This window comes from Panthera pardus, unplaced genomic scaffold (genome assembly GCF_024362965.1).
Source record: "Panthera pardus isolate Hobbes unplaced genomic scaffold, ASM2436296v1 HiC_scaffold_6, whole genome shotgun sequence".
Lineage (NCBI taxonomy): Eukaryota > Metazoa > Chordata > Mammalia > Carnivora > Felidae > Panthera > Panthera pardus.
The window spans coordinates 21,021,201-21,044,088 of NW_026526991.1; the positions used below are offsets into that span (position 1 = coordinate 21,021,201).

General features: G+C 38.1%; 1 long non-coding RNA gene across 1 annotated transcript in view; it reads left to right on the top strand.

Annotated features, from left to right (window-relative positions):
* Positions 1-22,888, top strand: part of LOC109265397 (uncharacterized) — a 35,766-nt gene that overhangs the window by 3,226 nt on the left and 9,652 nt on the right. Inside the window, exon 2 of the long non-coding RNA XR_002079163.1 lies at positions 6,023-6,127. This is a non-coding gene — a long non-coding RNA (uncharacterized LOC109265397). The remainder of the gene's footprint in view (positions 1-6,022; positions 6,128-22,888) is intronic.

Sequence of the window (22,888 nt, forward strand, 5' to 3'; positions counted from 1 at the left end):
TCAATGAGTGAGCTGAGAAAAGAACAATTTTCCAGAGTAGCACACCTGTGCACACACATGGGTGTGTGTGTGTGTGTGTGTGTGTGTGTGCGCAAGCACCAGTGTTCCCAGTAAAGTTAGTAGAAGGTCTACATTAAAATCTGTTAGGAATGGTAGATTTTACTCCTCTTGTTAAATAGCATGTGTTAGTCCTACAGGTTCACACTCCTTATGCCTGTGGACTCCCTATATACTGAACCATGCCCCCAGACACACCCCTCATCACAAGGAAGAAGAGAAACTTAGCCCTATAAATTACCCCCTCCCATTTGGAGAGTCTGTGGTGACACTCACCCTGCTCTGCAGCTCTGGGCTGCCCGAAGGACTCCTGCATGACTCCCAAACCAGTTCTTCGTGGATGGCAAGAGCCTATGCTATGATTTCATTCTCCCCAGTAGCAGTGGAAGGTGATGGTGGAGGACACACACTCTGGAACCTATCACTTGTGTCCGAATCTCAGCTCTGGCACGTATGAGCTGTGTGACCTTAGACCTTAGGATTTTATTTAACATCCCTAGATCTCCTCATCTGTAAAATGGACATATAATTACTACCCACTTCACGGGGGTTATTATAAAGATGAAATCAATTCATATGTGCTACATGCTAGTACATCTAGAGAATCTGATACCTAGAAATGCTATCTAAGCATTAGCGATTATTGTTTTCCCTAGCATTTCATACTATCACATCTGCCCAGCTGGACTAGAACTGAAGGAGCTCAGGTGTCTTGAGAGTGAAAGGTATTGAGAAGAAAATTTCAGGCAAGGGTAACGCAGCAGCAAAGCTCTGAGCCAGGAGGTAGCTTGGAGAATCCCATGAAGTAAAAGAAGGCCAGTGTTTTTCAACAGAGTATGGAGGACGCATGAAGAGATAGGGGTAGGGGCAGTAGTATGCCCGGGAATGTTTAACAGTCAGCTCTCAGGGAGGTGAGTACATTTAAAGACACATCCTCATGTTTCGCCTTTTTAGATATAACAGATGTGTAACATGTTTCACAAATAATAATAAAACATAAAATTTTTGTGTATTGTAAATTCCATGTAGCCAATTGACTCTCACAGAATGCTTTTAGTTAGCTTGCTGAATTCTCTTGTATTGGTAACTGGTTTTCAACCATGATTTAATAAATGGAACTGCATTCTAGTCCACTGATGCTTTCCCTAGTATATTTGCTGTCATGAAATCACGTGTGCGACGTACTGTTGAACTGTTACTGTCACACAAATTATATTCATTAAACTGTACCCTCTTTCAGCTCCAACATATATGTTGCATCACTTAATCAGCGATGCAAGCAGCTTCTTTGATGAATCAAATAATCGTTTTCAGACATCGGAAGACATTTCTTCATTTTTGGGTGTGTGCTCCTCACAATGTAAAGCTACAAGCATGAGGTGCTTTTAAGTTTAATCTTTACTATTAACATTTTATACTCAGCAAAATTTTCTCTAAAGGGCCAAAAAGTAAATATTTTAGGTTTTGCAGCCACATATGATCTCTGTCAGATTTTTAAAAAATATGAAACTTCTTATTTTGCAAGCTGTACAAAAATATCCGTGGGCCGAACAATCAACAAAGCAATGAATCAAGTCCTGATTTATAGATTTTGCTCATTTCTGTGGTGTAAATATTCTCATTGTAGCCACACTATCAACAAGATGTTACTCAACCCAAGGTTGGAAAGAAATGTACAGTGGCACATCATTATTTAGTATTTCTACATTACAGATACAACAGATGGAATTAACCACAAGGGCAGAGATAATTGTAAAATATAGTAAAATAACTAGCATGTGATGAGTTTTGAGTATTTATTACCTCTGTTTTTAAAATGTATTTAATTGTACATTTATTTAATTTTTAATAATGGCTATATTTAACAACCAACTCAAAAAGCTCCTGAAAATTTACCAGTTGTCTCTTATGAGCTGGGACAAGCCAACTCAGCACATCACTGGGGGCATGAGGGCTTCTTACATTCAGTCCTTATTAGTTAGAAGCTAGGAAGTATTACCTCCATTTTACAAATGAGGAAACCAAGGCTTAGAGATTCAGTGACTTGTCAAAAGCAACAAAGGTGGGCTTTAAACAGCTTTGTTTTCTTCAAAGCTGATCTAGTTTCTCCTATACTTTATTCTACTACTAAGCCAGGCAAAGTGAGATCAAAATATTTATGAAATGCTTATCAGAACTGGGATATTTTAATTAATTGCTGAATAGAATACAGATGAGGGAAGTCATTAACATATTGCTAGTGATCAATTCTGGTATAGTATTAGGTATGCAGCAGAAAAACCATTCTGTCACAAAAAGATCTCTATTCATAGAAATTAATATTTTTTGATTAATGCTTTGGCTTCTTTATCTGCTAGAGGATTCCTCCTTTTTTTAATTGAAAATTCCCCCCATCTACCCTAATGAATGAGTTTCTCACAGATCAAGGATGATAAAAGATCCTGAAGCAAATGGGAAGCAGAACAGCTACACTGTGAATATTGTAGCAAGGGTGCAACCTAACCTAGGGACAGGAGGTGTGTGTGACACCACAGTCAGAGAACAGAGACAGGGCACTTAGCTTCACAGGGCAGTGACCACAGGGGGGACACTGAAAAGCACAAAAGGAGAGAAGGAAAGAGAGCATGGATAGTCGAGTTGGCCTCTTTCCCCACTGGCTCACTCCTGGATGTGAGTGTGAATGTCTGTCCCAACACTGAACTGGTCTTAGCAGAAGTGTGTGTGCAACAATCCTTATACTACAGCCTTAAATAACTTCTTTTCTCTGGTTAGGCACCACAACCCTCAAGAAGCTATGCTCTCAAACCAGAGAAAATTTCTAAGACCTAGGACAACATGGTAGGGGCAGTGGCAAAAGCATGGGCTAATCTAAAGGTCAGGGACGTAGGTTTGAGTCCTGACTCTGGTTTTGTCATATGACCTTGTGCAAGTCAATCTCTCGATCTTAGTTTTCTCCCTCCAAAATAATATAATAATGGAAAACGATGTCCACAACATAGGGTTATTGTGAAAATCAACATGAAATATCGTATGAAAATGCATGGTATAAAAACAGCAAAGGGAAGCAACTGCCAGGCACCATCAGATGTGAAATCTTCTAGAAACTGGAAACCATACAAGAGTCTGACCCATCTCTCTGCCATCACCTTTTTTAAGTGACTCCCTAAAGTCATGGGGTCTACATTGCGGAGATAGCCCTCTTATAGATGGTGAAGAACATAGCTGAACATTTATCTGAACCCAGACAACCAATCTTAATAATCAGAACCTTTTAAAAGTAAAATATTCATAACCTGTTTTAAGATGTAATCCATGAGAAAGAACATTACTATATTGTACTTAGGAAGTCTCAGGTTAGTTTCTCCATTCATCCTAGATCAAATGCACTTTGCTTTATGTATCTTCCTTGCCCCCCCTTTTTTGGAGGAGTCCTTTATTGCTGTTGTTATTGTTTTTAATTCATAAGTAGCAATGGTAATTGTAGAAAAATAGAAAATACGTATAATCATAAAGAAGAAAATAAAATTCACTTATATTCTTACAACCTATAGAATCATAGAATATACTATCCATACTGATCTATTTCCTTCTTAACTTTTAATGCAAATAGATATATCACAACTTCTCATCTCATAAAAATGATATCATATGGTATATACTGTTCTGAATCTGCTTTCCTCCTTTACTGTATCATAAATATTTTAATATCACTAAATCTTTTCTTTTACATATAACATAATTTAATGACAACATAATATTCAGTTCATATATATATATATATATATAGCCCTCAATTGACCAATTGCCTACTATTGAAACTTTCACTTGTTTCCAATTTTCCTCCATTATAAATAATATTGCAATGATCACCCTTTGTACCTAAATCCTTAGATTCTAAATCCTTAAAATCCTTAAGATTCTACAGTAAACTTAGCAAACTGATTCCAGAAAGATTGGGCCAATTTATAGTCTCCCAATAGGGTCTAAATGTGTCTATTTCTTGCCCTTTGCCAGCAAATGGGGGCCTTGTTGGTTCTTCTCTTTTCCAGAGGAAATGTCCTATGTGATGCCTCCCATCCTCACTTACCCCTCCCAGTACAGAAGCAACATGGACATTGCAGCAGTGTCTTTTGAACTGTGTGACATGACCCATTAGTGGTTCATAAAATCAAGTTAATGGGTCATGACCAGCATTTATTTGTTTTCAATGAAATAGAGCATTTGTTTAAAATAGTATAGCAAATATCACCATTGCAAGTAGAAAAGTATGTACCAATTACTGGAGCTTTTGTTTCACTTACACATGTACATGTTGATGAGGCCTAGATTTCAATATAAAACAGTTGTAAGATCACAGCGTAGATCTAACTAAGCACTGGTTAGTCAAAAGATCATAGAATCCAGGCTGATGGGGTATAGATTCAGGGCATAATTTGGTGGGGAAGGAAGCAAAGGGAATAGAGAAAGGACACACATTCCATTTATATTCCCTGGTAGGAAAGCTATCTTTCTTCAATGGGGAGAAATCTACGTTATTAATGGAAATGTGATAGAACTCTCAGAGGTACACAAAATTAGCTACTTAAAAAAGTGTAACATAAGTCATGGTTTTATAGTAGGTGAAATTATAAATTTCAGGGTGGGACAAGTAATCTGTACCTGTATCTTCTCCACATATTTCTGTCACATTATGTCTATAGTTTTAGATCCAGGGGCGCCTGGGTGGCTCAGTTGGTTAAGCATCCAACTTTGGCTCAGGTCATGATCTCACAGCTCGTGAGTTGGAGCCCCACATCAGGCTCTGTGCTGACAGCTCAGATTCAGATTCTGTGTCTCCACCTCTCTCTGCCCCTCCCTTGCTCATGATTTCTCTCTTTCTCTCTCTCTGTCTCTCAAACATAAATAAACATTAAAAAAATTTTATAGTTACAGATCTGCCTCTGCTTATTCCACCAGTGTTTGGGGGGCAACTCACCTTATCTCTCTAAGCCCCAGCTTTCTCACCTACAAAATGAGGATATTCAACCAGATGACAGCCAAGGGCCCTTCCACATCTGCGGTCCCAGGGATCTGTGCTGTGCTGATCCATTACAGCTTTCAGTGGCCCATTAACAGGAGCTGTTAATTGCATGGCTGTTCATGAGCATGCGATCTATGCAGTCATACAGGGTCCCTCACTTAGAAGGCCTTGTGCTTAAGTTGAATGCTTTATTGTCATTGTTTTGAAAATTCTTAATAATTTTTTGACAAAGGGTCTCATATTTTCATTTTCCACAGAGCCCCACAGATTACATAGCTGGTCCAGTCTATTAAGTCAGACAACATGAAGTCTTCCTGATAGGAACATGGAGTTCTTTCCTCCGGCACTGCTGGGAGATGACGCAGTGGCTCTCAACCCCAGTGGATAAAGTACAAGCTGCTTAGAGGGTTTATGACTTGCAAAAGTCTGCGGTGCACTACAAACAACACATAAGGGATGCTGTTTAGAACTTTTGTTCTGCCCAAGGCTTGTGTTCAATTGTTCCAGCCCCAGCTGGAGTGGATTGTCCAAACCGCATTCAACTCTTACAAAAAATAGTCTTAAAATAGGATGACCCATTTAATGCCATGTGCCGCTCTACGGGTTAATTGGATGTGAAACATTCACAGCAGGTTCTCAATAAAAGATATAATAGAAAGATGAAGGTCAGTGTTGGGCCTGAGTACTATATTATGTCCAACCTGCATTTTAAACCCAGAAGCTGCTAAAAAGATGATTAATAGGTAGAATAAAGAAAACATTTGAGGGCATGGTCCATTTTATATTTGAAAAGGCCCCCATCTGTTTGGGAAATTCAACTGATAGCTCAATGGTAAGCTATCTTTCTTCAATAGGGAGAAAGCTACTTATCATCAAGAAGGCATATTTTCAGAACTTTATAATGGTGGTGACATTGTATTTACACTATTCATTTTGTTTTTCCAGGGACCAAATATAGACCATGACAATAGAACAGCATCAGATATGGTGAAAATCATAATGCTGGTCTCCTTACAAAATCATGATACTGAAACAGAAGAGGCACACAAGGTACTTAAAATGTCTGTCTTTACACATAGAACAATCATTTATTAAACATCTGGTTTAATAAAGACTTTGTTCAACCTTTGCAGAATTCCCTAATCAGCATGGTCCATGTGAAAATGTTATCTATTTTCTATACCCTCAAAGCACTCCATGTTCACCCCCCTCCATGCACTTTTTATTCATTATTGCAATTGTTTATTTCCTCATCTGTCTCCTTTACTAGTTTGTAAGCTCCTTGAAGGCAAGTCCTGTGGTGGTGTTTTTTTAGTTTCTCGATCTCTAGTCCTCACACAGCACCAAGCCTATTACAGGTGCTCATAAAATCTCTACAGTTAACTAAAAGAATGAGTGGCACATTATATATGAAGAGCTTTTACAAATCAATAAGAAAAAGGTCAACAACACAAAAGAAAAATGGGTAAAGTACATGCAAAGATGATACATATAAGAGATTGCACAAATGACTGTTAAACATATGAAAAGACTTTTTTTCTTCAAATTTTAAAATTCTAGTTAGTTAACCTATAGTGTAGTATTGTTTCAGGAGTAGAATTGAATGATTCATCACTTACGTATAACATCCAGTGCTCATCACAAGTCCCTCCTTAATCCTCATTGCCCATTTAGCTCATCCCCCCGCACCCCCCCCCACACACCTCCCTCTAGCAACTCTCAGTTTGTTCTCTATCGTTAAGAGTCTCTTATGGTTTGCTTCCCTCTCTTTTTTTCCAACATATAAAAAAGACATTTAAACTCAATCATAATAAGAACCATAGTAAAAGACAACAAAGGATATATAAATGGCTGATAACACATAAAAGACATTCATATTCAATCATAATAAGAGAAATTCAAGCTATACTGAGATATCATTTTTCACCCATCAGATGGGCAAAGATAAAAAGAAGTTTGCTAACATATCATGCCAGTGAGGATGAAGAAACAAGTACTTTCACATATTGCTGGTGGGGATGTATATTGGTACAATCTCCAAGTAGAACAGATTGCAAGTGTATATAACCTTTTACCCAGTAATTCCCCTTCCCGGAGTCTATCCTAAAAGATACTCACTCAGATGTGTGAAGTGATACTTGAACACAGTGCTAAATTCACCTAGTATGCTCCAGATGTACTGTACTGATGATTAAAATATTAAAATTCTTATTTGTTGGGAAACATAGCTGTCCTGAGCCCACCCAGCCGCCTACTCCTGCCCTGCCCATCCAGCCCCTTCCCCAAACCCCAGACCTTGCTGCAACCAGGCATTTCAAAAGAACAAACTGAGGGTGGATGGAGGAGGTGGGTACAGGATGGGCTAGATGGGTGATGGCTATTAAGGAGGGCACTTGGTGATGACCACTGGCTGTTGTATGTAAATGATGAATCACTGAATTGAATTCCACTCCTCCAATCAACATTGCACAGTATGTTGGCTAACTAAAATTTACATTAAAAAAAAAAAAAAAAGAAGTAACACCTGATACTGCAGGGGCCTCCAGGACCATGCTTCAGCACTGTGGCCAGCCTCATTCTGATTGATTGGTGCTTGTGCTGTAAGGGTTGTTATATATTTGGATAGCACTCCTATGTCCAAGGCTGTTCCCTGAAGCATAGAATGCAATAGCAAAATTTGGGAAACAACCTAATCAAAAGCTAACATTTATTGAGAGCTTACTATGTGCCACTCACTGTTCAAAGCACTTTACATTGATTCTCATATTTAGTCCTCACAACAGGCCTAGGATGGAGGTACTGTTATAATTCCCATTTTATAGATGAGAAAAGGAGGCACAGAGAAGTTAAGTAGGTTAACATATAGCCAACATCATATACTAATCAGTGATGAACCAGAACTCTGTCAGGGTAGTCTGATTCCAAAGCCTATGCTCTTAAAACAAAATGTGTTTCAGTAGAGACAGGTGACATTAATTAGGGTATACCCATGGAATAGAAACTTATACAGCCACAGAGAAGAATGGGGAAGCTCTTTTTTTTTGTAATGTTTATTTATTTTTGAGAGAGAGTGTGTGTGAGCTGGGGAGGGGCAGAGAGAGAGAGGAGGACAGTTTCCCAAAAGGGCTCTGCACTAAAGGCAGAGACACTGATGCAGGGCTTGAACTCACAAACTGTGAGTTTATGATCCAAGCCAAAGTTGATCACTTAACCAACTGAGCCACCCAGGTGCCCCAGGGAAGTGCTTTATGAACTCATAATTGATATAGCATTCAAGCTAAACTACTCATTGTAAAGAAAGTACAGAAAAATGTGTGTAGTACTTATCCAATTTGTGGATACACACATGTGTGTATATGTATTTAGATACATAGACATATATATGTATGTATACATATATGTGTGTATACACACACACACATATGCACACACATAAAATCACAAATTGGATACGTAGGATGTGTCTGAAATGATATATAAGAAACTGGTAACACTGGTTGCCTGCTTCTGGGGGACAAGGTATTAGGAAAAATGTTTGCTGTGTGTACTTTTTGCACCTTTTGGATTGTATACTATATGCACATACTGCCTGTTTTAAAAATTAAACTGCAAATTAGTGTTTTAAATGAATGATATGTACACAAAGATTCTGAGTCAGAAAGTCAAAAGGGCTTAGAGAGAAATAGGAAAGGTGCCCAGGTGGTCAGAGGTGAGTGAGATTACACCCTTCTGGTCATCAGGCAGAGCTGAGCCTTTAAAGAAGGGAAAGTTGTGAGGATATTCGGGGAGTGGGGGAGGGCAGCCTGCTGTGGGGCAGGTAAGGGGCCTGTGATGAACTTTAGCACTCAGTGAAGACTGTGTGTCCTCTCTGGATGTGAGTACATGCATAGGAAGCCAAGATCTGGGTGTGAAGGGTCTGGGAGGAGCCCCTGAGGTTGAATGCAGATTAGAAATCAGCCTTTTGTTGCCCATTCTAGGGAAGTTCAGGGGAACATAAACTAGAAGTGCCCAAACTTTGTCTTGTCTCACATCCAGGGCTGGTAAGGAGTTAAGCTGTGGAGCCATTCTCAAAGGACTGGACAAGAAACAAAGAAGTAATTGAAGGGTTGGTGGAAAATAGGGCTGAGGAAAAATGGTCCAAGGAGCTGATATTGTTGGTTCTGAAGGAGGACAATTACTGTCCCCTTCTTGACGACACATCATTGTCATTGGGAGGGTGACCAGCTGTTCTCTGTCACCACAAAGGAGACAAAGAGGAAAAGGGTTTCAACTGTAGCATGAGCAATCTAAATTAGATTCAGAGAAAATCTTTCATCAGAAAAAAATTAAGTTGTTAAACACTGAGGGAACAGACTCCGAGAGAAGATATGGTATCACTATCCTTCCCTCTAAATTAGACCTAATGGTGTAGAAGCCAAGCTGCACCTGACTCAGTCATCGTTTGTGTATCCAGTGTCTTCATCTTAAGCTGTGGGCAGCAACACCAACCTCATAAAGTTGTTAAAAAGGTTAAAAGAGAGCCTGTGTGTAAAGCATTTAGAACAAGGCCTAATATACAGTAAACACTGAACGATAGCAGCTATTGTCCTTCAGGGTAAAATAGACAGTGTCTACTAACCATGAAACTCTTCAGTGATTTAGATGGTCACTTGGGATGGTCCCTGGTGGTCTTTTGAATTCAAGCAAATATCCCAGTGCTTCAATGGTTTTATGTCCACAGCTTTATAAGGAAATTCTAACTTTTCTGGAATAAATAGTAGACCATTCATCTCATCTGCTTTGGTTGTAAAGAGTTCTGATGTCAACCATATTCCCAGAAGTCACATTTAAACAACCTCACTCTCTGGGGAAGTGCAGACCACAGTTGTTCAAATATTTTGAATTGGGACCCAAATAGTAAATAAATTTCATACCTCAATGCAGACCACAAATGCACACACACACACACACACACACACACATTCATATATGTGTGACTGAAATAAAAGTTCATAAACAAAAATGCTTAGGCTTCTATGTGTCATCTATTCTGATATTTTCTATTTTATTTTATTCTAATTTTTAAAACACTGATCTTGACCCACTAGATTGATTTCATGACCTGCCAATGGATTGTGACCCATAGTTTGAAAAACTTGTGTCAAGTCTAAGAGCATTGGGCAAGTTTCTGAATTGTTCTGGGATCTACTAGAACAACTATAAAAAGAAGATTAAAGTATCTATATCTTGGTGTCTTATGAAGTTTAATTTAGAACATCAAATACACTGGACTTCACTTTTATTTAATAGACCCTCCTCAATTAAAGTTGATAATGTCATTAAAATGGCTGCCACGAAGGCTCTGCAGGCTTGGGTCCTGGCCCAGAGCCCATTTGCTGTTATTTGGTAGGTATCCTCCCAAGTCAAGGTGCTTGGTTTCCTCTCTGATAACAAATGCTCATCAGCAAACCAGAAAAGAATCTAGAACAAGGTGAGAGGTGGCCACAAGCAAGAGACCAAAGTTTTCCCCAAAATATGAGAGGACTCTGTTTAATATGAAAACCCAGAAGAGAGTGAGTGTTGGGGAGCTGCAGAGAGAGGTAAATTGTGTCCTCTTCTTTCATGTAAAAGGCAGGGTAGGACAGAATATATTTTAGAGGGAAAAAATCTGTTCCAAGAGGCAAAAATACAAAAAATAACTAAATATTTTGTTTCTTGAAGAATCCATGCTGGGGCACCTGGGTGGCTCGGTCAGTTAAGTGTCTGACTCTTGATCTCAGCTCAGATAATGATCTCCCAGTTTGTGGGTTCAAGCCCCATGTCGGGCTCTGCACTGACAGAGTAGATCCTGCTTGGGATTCTGTCTCTCCCTCTCTCTGCCTTCCCCCTCCCCAAAATAAATGAATAAACTTTAAAAAAATCCATCTTGGGTGTTGAAAAAATTACTGGAAAAAGCTCTTCCTTCAACTACGACAAATGAAAGAACTATCAGTGCCATTTGAAATAAATTGTCAGAAAGAAAGAATGGGCATTTCACCCATAAACACGTCCCCTTTTACCCGGTAGTTATGATTCCTTGCTTTGAACCCCAAAAAACTAAATACAAACAGTTTTCAAATTTTGTTTCTATCATGTTTATAACTTCTTATCATGAGCTGTGAAGCAGGATATTAATGGGATATATGTGTGTTGTCCCTCTATTCTCCAGTCCCTCCAGAAAAGCCACCACTCTATGCAAGTAGATAGATCTTGTGCATTTCCTTTTCTTTGCCTACCCACCCCCATGGTCCCATATATCCAACTGGGGAAAAAGTAGAAAACCCCTGAAAGACCTCTTCAAAAATATTTTAATGGTAACCTGAGAGGAGAGAGAGAAGAGAAGTGACTTGTGGGCAAGATTTAGAATTTTAGAGATCCTGACTGAGAGGAATATGGTGCCAACATTACCATCCTCCAAACATAAATCAAAATAGAAAAAATATTAACCCATAACATCAATAAAAAGAAATCCAGTTAAGGGTGCCTGGGTGGCTCAGTTGGTAAAGCATATGACTTTGGCTCAGGTCATGATCTCACAGTTCGGGAGTTCAAGTCCTGTGCGGGGCTCTGTGCTGACAGCTCAGAGCCTGGAGCCCGTTTCAGATTCTGTGTCTCCCTCTCTCTGCCCCTCCCCAGCTCATGCTCTGTCTCTCTCTGTGTCTCAAAAATAAACGTTAAAAAAAAGAAATCCAATTACATTTAGATTTCTTTTGATCAATAAAATGATTTTTTTGTAATATCAATTCTTCTAAAAGTGTGTGTGTGTGTGTGTTTGTGTGCACCCAAGCCCCTGCATTGCTAATACTCTAATTGACTATTCAACTCTTGGGTTTATTTAACACTTAGTGTTTTAGAGGAAAGATATTCTCAAGATTGTAAAGTAGAAGATTAGTAATAACTCTCACTCTGCCATGTGTAGTGAGGGGACTTCCAAGAAATGACTCCAAGGGGTTTCTAGAAAGTCTGGGCTTGAGGCCCAGGGGTTCCAAGCCTTGCCAAAGATTCAGGCACCCTGCGTGTGGTGCAGAAACCAGTGAGCTGCAGAGAAGGCCCCTGCAGTCTGGGACAATGGGTAGCCCCGTGGTGAACACTGTGGATGGTGTCCCATAATTGATGAAGTTGTACTATGTATAAGAGCTTGACACAACACTAGAGTAGAACCCCAATAATGACCAAGACTGATTATCGTGACAGCTTGGAAGAATGGAAAATAGGATTATTTTTCACACACTTGAGTTTCTCGCCAGCAATTTAAACTTGCTCACTCCTGGACCTGACATCTTAGTGACACCTCTGCAGATGTGGCTGAAATCTTTCTTCCTGGACCATGGAGCCTATGGCCTTTGAGAACACTTCTACCAATGTCAGGCAATTTTCTCCCCTGGTCCAGCTCAGCCAATTAGACTTTATACCCTGGGCATAAGTTGTCAGGTTGGTGTCTTACAAGCAAGACTTGAGCAATAGGCAAAAGATGAGCTGAATACCTATACCCATCTCTTGGGTTTTACATTTCAGAAATGAACTCATACTCCCAATACAATAATACATCATCATCTGTTATATCGAAAGGATATACGGCAAGGTGACACTTTAGGGAGACACATCTCACTAGAAAATGAAAAACTGTTTCAGACATAAGATGCTCTCAGCCCATCCCCCCCTTTCCTATTGGTAGGCAGAGGAAGGGAATGTGTCTGTATCAGATTTGGGGATCAGATATCACAGATGAGGCTGAAAAGAGTGAAAGCTTTGTTCTTTTAACAAAGCCCATTTTCAAAATATTGTCCCTCCCTGCTACTATACTTATCAAAGAGAATCAGATTGTCATCAGAATGAGGCCCGGTATCATTTTATAAAGAAAGTAGATCATTACTCACTGGATTTTAATTACTAGGTTTCATTTTGTCGATGCCACCTCCTTTCATTTTTTTTCTCCTAAAAGATCTCCTTGGAAGTTTCTTCCATCCTTTCTGATTTTATGATTCCATATCTTATGAATATTAAATACTTGGTTTATTAACATTTTTTCTTAATTGATTTTTAAAATTCAGTGCTAAGCATCAGTCTCTATAAGTCACTTTGGTAATATCTTCTCTGTGAATCTATAGTCATTGGTTAATACAACCAATCATGGGCTTTTTCATTAGTGGATAGTTTATTAAAGTGTTATTCTTATAGCGTAATATTAAAGCATCTATCCACAAATGTGGGCTTCCCTGGGCTCAATTGCTAAACGTACTATATTGAAAAAGCAAAGCTACTATCTACAAGATAAAATGAGCAGAATGTGTCTATAACAATCACATATGAAATCTAAAGTTATAATCGGAGCTGGAGTTCCTCTTCTTCCTCCGAAAAGGTAAAATGAAATAAGATGGAGAAGGTAGTTATGAAAATCAAATCAAACAGATCTTCAGCAATAGTAGAAAGGGGAACATGTGAATTATCATTCAGACCAATGAGGGTATTGGAAGACTGGACCCCTCATCCTCAGGGGCAATGTGATATTAGAAAGATTTCCAAATCAGAAAACTTGATGCATGGTGTAATGAGGATGAGTACAGTTATGGGCACAAGCACTCCCCACTTCACCCTAATTCATTCATTCATTTATTCATTCAATCATTCATTCAATACATATTTATTGAGCCCTTGGTCTGAGCCAGTCATTGGGCATACAACAGAGCACAAAACTGATACATTTCCTATCTTCATGAAGCATATTATCTAGTAAACTCCAAATCTACTTTATATAAACAAACACCATGAAAAAAATGTGTAAAAACAAAAGCAACTGAAACAAACTTAGACCTCCCTGACTGCAAATAAGAATCAAAGAAAACTAGACAATCATCATCATACTCATTATGTCCTGACCTGCCATTTTACATATAATTACCCTAGTACTTAAAAAACTTTTTAAAGTAGATCCTGTTACCTTCTTTACAGCTGAGGATGCTGAAGCAGGCTAAGGGACTTGCTTAAGCCAAGAGCTAGAAGGTAGCCACAAGACCCACAACATTCTAGTGCCACACTCTTTCCCTGTACAGGGATGTCTTCTCTGGGCAGAGGGCTTTTCCTGCAACTGAAAAACCAGACTCATCATATTAGAATAACAGAAAGAGGCCTACCTAGAGCATATTAGCTTAACTCTTCATAGAAATGCTTCATAAGGATTTATCATCTCTTTTAGAGATGATATTAGATCATCTATTAGAAAAATAACTGTTATATATACATCACTTCTGTTTCTTCTAAAATACTGCAGTTGAAGATATCATCATTTACCTTACCTCTATTATTAAAGACCACACAATAACTTGTTTTGCCAAGCTTCCATGTTTTCTTACATTAGATATATAACTCATCATGGTTCCCTTTTTGCTCTAGCTTCTAGGAACTTCTAAGCTTAAAATGTCTGATTTTACTTTAATTCACTCATTTGTTCACTCAACAAACATTTATGGAAAATGATTACTTTAGTGTGATTATCTTGTCCCTGCCTCAAAGGCTTTTGATTTCCTTTTTATCTTTATTGTAATTGCTTTTCTATTATATGTTTATTATAATGTATTTTATTACATGTGTTTTTGGGAGTAGGAGAGAGGGTATAAAATGTAAATGATTGACAGCTAAAATGGTTTTACTGTAAAAATGATAGAATCTGGGATACACTGTAGTAGCTGTGACTGAGAGCACAGGGCTTAGGATCTTATAGTCTCTGGGTTCAAATCTTAGTTCTGCCCCACTCACAGTGTAAACTGAGACAAAATACATTTTCTGAGCCTCTGTTTCATAAAATGGGACTAAGCATTCCCACACAAGATGTTTCTAAAAACTAAATAGGATAATGTATATAAAGCATCTAGCACTGCATGGCACATAGTGTTTATTAGTCACTACTTGTGATTAAAGCAGGTAAATACACAACAAATAATTCTACCCATAAATACCCAGTCTCTGAGGTAGGTTGAGGTTGGTTTCCATGGAAAATAAGTGGACATTTTTAAAACCTCAAAATTTAAATTAATTTTAAACTGCTTCCCTTTGGTCCTCTCCAAGATTCTCGGCAATGTTCCATCACCCCTGGTTGTTGAGCCCTCTTGTCTAATTATAAACCAAATTCTGGCTTGTTAGCAGAAAAGATTTTCTCAGGCTCTGTTCTATAAACAATACCAGAAAAATCACAGATGCTTTGAAAACTGGGAGGGCCCTCTAGTCTGCAGTTTTTGGGGTTTTTTTTTATCTTAAAGATCCCACAAATGAGTCTGGCTTTAAATTTTGTGTATTTGCTATCAATAAGCACAGTACCTTATACTTTCCTCTTTGATAACATGAATCACACTTTCTTGTTTATGTCCATGTCTGCCTCACCCATAGGAAACGTCTTGAGGGTGGGTAGTATTTCCCATTCCCCATTCATCCCCAGTTCCCAGCCCAGTGGCAGGCATATAGTAGGTGCTCAATAAATATTTTCTGAATCAATGAACGACTTACCCAGTTAATAAAAAGCTGCATTAAGCCAAGGACCATATCTAATACATTGTGTTATCTTCCCATAGCACCTATCATTGTGAATGAATGAATGATCATTTAGCTGAGTCCACTTGAGATACAAATAAATTTTTAAATAATAATCATTTAAATATATATTTTTTAGCTTAAGCCACAAAATAATAACTTTTTAAAATCCCAGAATCAATTTTTGGAGAATTTTCAAAACCACGACCAGCATTTAAGTTTGGAATTCTTTGTGACTATTTTCATCAAAATTCTCAAACAAACCTTGTGAAGAAGTTCTCACAGTATTCTGGTGTGGAGTCTTGGTGTTGTACTTTTTCTCCTAGTGATAGGGGAAGCTGGGACAGAGAGGGGTGAATGGACTCTCCCAAGATCAGAGTGAGTTTAGTAAGGTCTTCAGCTGGAGCCTGGGTTGTGTTCTTCCTAGAACTCAGGTCTACTTCATATCTAGAAGATGTGAAAGAGGACTGCCAGGGGTTCATTCACTATGAACACCCAGGAAACTATAGAGAAATTACTCTCCAAAGTTGGGTTCAAGGACACCAAGCCCATGGAGGGTGATTCTGAGTGCCTACATCCGTGAACTGTTTCACTGTTCTTTATCATGCACATTATTGACTTGCACATGAAACTTAACCCCTTCCTAGATTCTAACCCATACATAAAACCCAGCCTCACAGAGGCTTTCTTTAAATGGCAGACCTGATAAAAATTTGGAGAGTCTAGATTCTTTGTCAAGTAACTTGGTACCCCTCCCTTTCTCCTCTTCCTCATACCTTCATTTACCCATGCAGAGAAATATCCAAACTCCTTTTATCCTACCTTCTCTTCCTAGACTTTGCCCTGATGCTTTTATTTTTATACCCAACTAACTCATAAATATATTTCCCTAAACAATACACTTCCCTTTATAAGAAGAATCTTGTACCAGCTGTTAAAGAATGATTTTCACCACTTGGGCAGAGATTCCTAATTATTTCCCAATATCCATTCTCCTTTCATAAGCTTAAAACTAGAACTCTTGAATTTTAACTGGGCACATGGACACCCAGAACAAAGACTTTCTCAGCCTCCCTACGTGCCAGGTGTAATCATGGAACATAAGCAGAACTAACATGAGAAACTTACTAGTATTCCTTACAAGGAAGGAGCATGTCCTCCACTTTCTTTATATCTGTTTCCTATTGGATGAAATGTGGACATGATGGTGAATGCTGGAGCGGCCATCTTGGACCACATGAGGAGGTTGTATGTTGAGAATGACAAAGCAACAAGATCAAAGGAGTCTGGGTCCCTGCCAATGCAGAGCTGCTATTTTAGTCCTAAACTACTTAAACTCAGACTATTGTGTGAGGGACAAATAGATTTTTCCCTTGTTTAAGCTACTTTTATTTTGGTTCTTCAAGGCAGCCATTAAAACTATATCCTGCCTAATACACCTCTTTACACAGATATTGGCAAACATAAGCAACATCAGTAAGTACTGTGACAGGCATTCTAATCAGATTATCCATTGGAGTAAGCCCTGCTCATTTCCTATTGCTTTTTTTGTTTTCCTTTTTCATGTAGACTCATTCTGCCAACTCTTATCAAGTTGACAGATCTCTATTGTTTTGGTTATAAGTAAAAAGCTTAGCATTTTATATGAAATGGAATTTTTTCAAACATTTCCAATTAACACTGCATGCTTCTGAGTTTAGCATTAGTTTACATTTAACTTAAATTTAAATTTTCTATTTAAATTTTCTATTTAAATTTCAATAAGCTTAAAACTTTTCTTTAAGATTGTGTCCTTCTATAAATGTTTTAGAATGAAATCTTCAACTATGCAGAGAAAATATTTTTTAAACTCCAAGAAATCACTAATCAATCATATTCAAGAAATTTTAAGGCTTTGTCATACTTGTTTCATTTAAACTTTATGTATATTACTCTGTGACTTGCTTTTCCATTCAACACCAGGCTCTATTTCATTCATTTACATTCTCTTTTATAATTATCCTGCAATGTAGCCATCCTCCCATTGATGAACATTAAGGTTGCTTTCAATTTTTCACTATTCTGATCAATGCCAAAATGAGCATTCTTACGTTCTTACATCTTAATTCCGGGGTCACAGGTTCAGATGTTTTCTAGGATATGTCCCTGGAACTGAAATGGTAGCACTATAGTGTATGCACACTTTCAACATTAATAGACTTTACTGAATTGCTCTCCAAACTTGCTCTACCAATTATACTCTCATTTCTCTACATCTTCACTGACATATGATATTGTCAGCTGTTTTACTGCCAATATGATGAGTACCAAATGGTATCTCATTTTAATTTTCATTTCTTTGATTACTAGTTAAGCTTCTTTGACATTCAGTTTTGCTATTCTGTGACTTGCCTCTTAATATTCTTTGCCCATTTGATTATTGGGTTGTTTGGATTTTTCATTGATTTGTAGCTAAAACTTTACATATTTGGAATCTTCAATTTTTCTGGTTACATGCATTACAAATATGTTCTCCTTATGGGCTGTCTTTTAACTTTGATGCACAGAATTTGAACACTGTAATGTTGATTCTGTTTTACTATGTATTGTGCTTTTGTCCTGATTAACCATACAAATATCCTTCAATATTTTATTCTAAAAATTTTTAAGTTATTTTTTTCAAATACAGGTCTTTAATCCATGGAGAAATAATATAAATTTGAATTAAAAATGTTTAATACTGGGAATACAAAATTATACCTTTTTTGACAATTGAAAAATTGGCAAAAGAAAAAAATTGTGAAAAAGTAGAAATGACACCCAAAGTATCCACAAAAAAGATCAGAAGTAGCTGAAAGAATTCTGTCATATGTATTGTTTCTTTTTATGTAATTTTAAAGTATTCCCTGGATCCTTTCATCCATTTCTCATGCAACATATAAGCCTCAGCTTATGTATCAAGCTCATTTTATGCCCCACTCCAGATCTGCTCATCCTCACATATCCTGCAGCCTTGGCCACTTGCCCTTCTTCCCAGGCTGGAGCAATCCCAGAGATGGCTCACATCCCAGCTGCTGCCACCATCACCTCATATTAGGTTATGATCCCACATCTCCAATTTTCTCATCCTCCCTAGAGATGAAGGCTGGGCTTAAGCACAGATTCCTCTGCGCCAGCTGTAAGGGAACTGCAGCAGGTCCAGGGTGCAGCCCCAACCTACTTTTCCCAGCAAGTGTTTGCCCAAAGTGAGAAACTCAGTGCCCTGTCGGGCAGGCTTTTCCCAAGGAGCAGAAGATGGAAATAGGTTTCAGATAAATGCCATGCCCTTATTCTTCTTCCACAGTGGACTGTTCTAAGAAGCAATGAATCCATGTGACCACTCAGATGTCCCACATTAGCTAGCAATGTTTTCTTTAAAAAAAAAAAAAAAAAAAATTAACGTTTATTTATTTTTGAGCCAGAGAGAGAGACACAGCATGAACGGGGGAGGGGCAGAGAGAGAGGGAGACACAGAATCGGAAGCAGGCTCCAGGCTCTGAGCCATCAGCCCAGAGCCCGACGGGGGGCTTAAACTCGCAGACCGCGAGATCGTGACCTGAGCTGAAGTCGGACACTCAACCGACTGAGCCACCCAGGCACCCCTACTAGCGATGTTTTCTTGAGAAGGTGTGCCTAAGCTTGGCAACATACCAACTTGTATTGCTTTCCCTCGTTCTCTGCCTTATTCCCATTTATCGCTCCCTCTTGCATTCTTAGGATTGCATCCTATTCTCCAATAAGCACTGGCATGAAAGTTTTGCTTCATACTTTCTTTTCCACACTAAGAGAGCTTGCCTAAAATTTTCAAATGTGTATTATCCATCAGTAACTAAAATTTATAATTTTTATTAAAACTAGTAAGCAGTTTTGGATTTGCATGTATGACCCATTTCTAAGGCCAGGAAGTCTACTGGAGAACCTCTAGGAGAGATTTTTTTCCCTCAAAAAAACAGAGAGCCACATAAGAATAAAGCTCTCATCTGCCTTCAAAACCCTCTTCCTTCCCACTTTAAATGTGTTATGTGGAAACCTGAGGTTTGGAGCTTTAGTGGCCATCTTGAAACTGTGAGACAGCCTTGGGAATGGCAGAGCTGAAAGGTAGAAAGAGTATTGGTACCTGATAACATCTCTGAATCCCTGAACTAACCCTGGAACAGACTATCTCCCGACTTCTTGTTCTATAAGATGGTTCTATAAATATCATCACTCTTAAGCCATTATTGGGTATTGTGATGTTTGCAGCCAGTCTCCCTAAACAACGCAGACATCATCTACACACAATAATTGGAGCAATAGGAGTGGATGAGACCAGCAGAGAAGGCCTTGGGTAGGACTCCAAAAAATGCCAATGTTAAAAGGACAGACAAGAGAGAACAGAATCCACCAAGGAGTGTTAGAAGGACTAGCTCAGATGTTAATAATCCCAAATAACAAAGGCAAGAGTACTCATAATCTAGCAGCACCACAGGGAAGAAATGTAACTGAAAACTCACAATTTAGCTCTTTAATTGCAAATCTGTTTAAATATTTGGCCAAGATAAGGTGGAAAACAGGAACCACAGGTTTTTATCTAAATAAATGTTGTTGTTGTGTTGTTTTAATTATGGTAATTTTATTCTTTTTTTCCCCATCCCATTATCCCCATCAAGAATTCGAATGGAGTCATTCACTGATAGATAAAGTGAGTATCTTCAAACTCCTTGCTTAAGAGTTTCCTATGGGTTTGGGTCATGAAATTCAGTCAGCCCTGGAGAAATAATTGCCTGTCAGCATGAAGCCAGGCTGATGAGTAATTCTGACAATATCACACACCAAATTAGTGAACTGGCCAACTTCAAATTTCTCAACTAGCTACTGTTTCTGCCAAGTTTTTAATTGTGAATGGACGTGATAAGGTTATCCCTGTCTCTTCACTTAGAATAAATATTTGTAGACTCACTGACATTGCCCTGCCCATATAATGCATTTATTCTGTCATTGTGTTAATGGTGGTTTAAGGATAAATACTCTGCTAGACCAAAGCATAAAAGATGAGATCGGGAAATACTTCGTGGGAGATAATAGTGCAATTTTAGAAATTTTTAAGGTAAACTAATTTAGCACTAGGAAGAAGAAAGGGCCTGGGAAAGAACTCTGGAGTCAGAGTTGCTGTTGAATTTCAGCCCTGTCACTTGGAAACTGTGAGAAATTAAGCAAGTTGCTTGGACTCTCTGAATCTCAGTTTTTGCTCTGCCAGATGGAGATAATATCAACTCCATAGGGTTGTTCTGAAGACTAAATGGTGTCTGAAAAGAGCTAGCACAGTGCCTGGCTTATAGTACATTTTAATGAATAACTAAAACTCCTAAATCAAAACATTTACAGATTGTTTTTAATATTTAAGAGATTATTGAGGCTAAATATCTATTAACTACATTGCAAAAACATTCTCCCAAGCAGCCTTAAATTTCTTAACTTGTATATAGTGTTTTTCTTTGGGCAAAAAATTTCCACGTTTATGTCGTTGTGTCTGTCCACTTTTTTCTCTTTATGGCTTCTGTGTTTATGTCTTGCTTAGAAAACCATTCTCATTTTCCAGATTTTAATATGTTGCCCCTTATTTTGTCCTAATACTTGAGTAGTTGCATATTGCAATAATCAAAGATTTTGTGTTAGATTATGACCTAACTTTTTTTTTCAAAATCAATATCCAGTAATCTCACTCTTCTATTGAAATGACAACTTTACCAACTTTACCATAGATTCAATTCTGTAAATGTATACCTCCGTTTCTAAACTTTGTCATCTGTTTCATTCATCAATTTATCTATTTCCACATAAGTACTACATTGTTTCCATTAATACTGCCTTATAGTATGCTCTAGTATCTGGTAAGGCAAGATCCTCATTATTCTTTTTTCTCAAAATATTTTTTATTCTAGCACAATTTTTTTTTAATCAGATGAATTTAAGAATCAATTTATTAGTTTTCTTCCCCCCCCCCCCCAAAAATCCAGCTGTAAACATTATTGGGACTGGATTGAATTGATATGTTTATGAAATTCAGTCTTCCCATCCAGATCTATTCAAAATGTCTTTTGTAGCCTTTAAAAGAGGTTTCTGCACATTTCTTGTTAGGTGTATTCATAGACATATTTTATAGTTTTTAAATTATAAGAACAATTCTTGTTAGGTTTTTGATCCCCATTTTATAGTTTTGTTGCTAAGATAACAGGAAGGTTTTTTTTTTTTTATACTTTCTAATTGGTCATCACTGCTATACATGGGAAAGCTATGGTTTCTAGCTTCTTGTGTGATCAGGTGTGTGCTCTTCTGAATCTTTATATTAGTCTTACTAGTTTTTCCACTGGTTTTCTTGAATCTTTAAAAACAGAACATCAGATTTTTACAAAGAGTGACAATTTTATCTCTTCCAATCAAATATTTATACTTTCTTCTTTTTCTCATTATATTGTATGTTTTAAGCTCTCCAGTATAATGTTGAACATAGTGGTGATAATTGGCCTTTTTGTCTTGTTTCTGACAGCAGTAGGAATTTTTCTGATGTTTCACCATTAGGCATAATTTTTTCAGATTCTACATTTGCTGAGAGATTTGATGAGGTAGAGGCACTGAGGGTCATCAAATACCAGTGTCTATCTACTTGCATCTGTTAGCAAATAGCTTTTCGAATGCTGAAGCATCCTTGTATTCCTGGGATAAACCCTACCTTTTTGTGAATTTTGTTTCTACATTGCTTGATTTAATGTACTGATGTTTTGGTTTTTTCCCATTCATGTGTCAGTGGGTGAGCATAAATTTTCCTTTGTGTGTGTGCTCTCTGTGATAGTTGTTGAGTTACTGTCTCTCAGCTCCAAACCCACCCTTCTATACTTTGATTTGTGAGGCTAGAACTCTGCAAACCGTATTTCTGCTGTCAGCTGGCTTTTTATTAGGTTCCGACTAACAAAGGAGACTGCAGGGCTAGAAGAGGAAGAGGGGATTTACTCCTTCCTGACAGCTTGCTGTGATATTCCTGTTTGCTCCATTTCCTGTGTGTGGTTTCCTGGCAACCGCACCACTTCTTCACCCAGGCAGCAGCGGTGCCTTCCCATGGCAACAGCTGAATCCAGACTGTAGTTTTATTCAATACTTGCAGAACCAGCCTCAGCATGTTCCACACCCCTACTCCACTACATCCTAGACACCAGCACCAGTGGGACAGCAGCCTCTCTTGAGAGATCTGAGTTTCAGTTCAGGGGGACCTCTTCCAAA